Source organism: Branchiostoma floridae, chromosome 4 (assembly GCF_000003815.2).
Source record: "Branchiostoma floridae strain S238N-H82 chromosome 4, Bfl_VNyyK, whole genome shotgun sequence".
In the NCBI taxonomy this organism is placed as follows: domain Eukaryota; kingdom Metazoa; phylum Chordata; class Leptocardii; order Amphioxiformes; family Branchiostomatidae; genus Branchiostoma; species Branchiostoma floridae.
This window is the reverse complement of record NC_049982.1, coordinates 34173928-34175654: the sequence shown is the minus strand read 5'-3', so window position 1 is coordinate 34175654 and position 1727 is coordinate 34173928.

The window sequence follows — 1727 nt, the reverse complement described above, 5'->3', positions numbered from 1 at the left end:
TACATACGCCCGTATGTGTTACGTAGCGGTTACGGCTAAGGTGAACCTATGATCGAGAATATCTTGGCAACAGTGCACAATAGAATTATACGGTCTGTGGCTTACTATTCCCTATCTAGAGACCGTTCTAACGATACCAAGTTTGACCCGCCGGAATAACTTTTAAGACTTCGGAATCTCAAGCGTATATACGCCCGTATGTGTTACGTAGCGGTTACGGCTAAGGTGAACCTGTAATCCAGAATATCTCGGCAACAGTGCACAATAGAATTATGCGGTCTGTTGCTTACTATGCCCTACTAGAGACCTTTCTAACGATACCAAGTTTGACCCACCGGAATAACTTTGAAGACTTCGGAATCTCAAGCGTACATACGCCCGTATGTGGTACGAAGCGTTTACGGCTAAGGTGAACCTATGATCGAGAATATCTCGACAACAATGCACAATAGAATTATGCGGTCTGTGGCGTACTATTCCCTATCTAGGAACCATTCCAACGATACCAAGTTTGACCCACCGGAATAACTTTGCAGACTTCGGAATCTCAAGCGTACATACGCCCGTATGTGTTACGTAGCGGTTACGGCTAAGCTGAACCTATGATCCAGAATATCTCGGCAACAATGCACAATAGAATTATGCGTTTTTGGGCTTACTATTCCCTACCTATCGAACTTTTTAACTATACCAAGTTTGACCCACCGGAATAACTTTGAAGACTTCGGAATCTCAAGCGTACATACGCCCGTATGTGTTACGTAGCGGTTACGGCTAAGGTGAACCAATGATCGAGAATATCTCGGCAACAATGCACATTAGAATTATGCGATCTGTGGCTTACTGTTCCCTATCTAGAGACCTTTTAAACGATACCAAGTTTGACCCACCGGAATAACTTTGAAGACTTCCGAATCTCAAGCGTACATACGCCCGTATGTGTTACGTAGCGGTTACGGCTAAGGTGAACCTATGATCGAGAATATCTCGGCAACAGTGCACAATAGAATTATGCAGTTTGTGGCTTACTATTCCCCACCTAGAGACCTTTCTAAGGATACCAAGTTTGAGCCACTGGAATAACATTGAAGACTTCGGTATCGCAAGCGTATATACGCCCGTATGTGTTACGTAGCGGTTACGGCTAAGGTGAACCTATGATCGAGAATATCTCGGCAACAGTGCACAATAGAATTATGCGGTTTGTGGCTTACTATTCCCTACCTAGAGACCTATTTAACGATACCAAGTTTGACCCACCGGAATAACTTTTAAGACTTCGGAATCTCAAGCGTATATACGCCCGTATGTGTTACGTAGCGGTAGGCTAAGGTGAACCTATGATCGAGAATATCTTGGCAACAGTGCACAATAGAATTATGCGGTCTGTAGCTTACTATGCCCTATATAGGGACCTTTTTAACGATACCAAGTTTGACCCACCGGGATAACTTTGTAGACATCGGAATCTCAAGCGTATATACGCCCGTATGTGTTACGAAGCGGTTACGGCTAAGGTGAACATATGATCGAGAATATCTCGACAACAGTGCAGAATAGAATTATGCGGTCTGAGGCCTACTATTCCCTACCTAGAGACCTTTCTAACGATACCAAGTTTGACCCACCGGAATAACTCTGAAGACTTCGGAATCGCAAGCGTACATACGCCCGTATGTGTTACGTAGCGGTTACGGCTTAGGTGAACCTATGATCGAGAATATCTC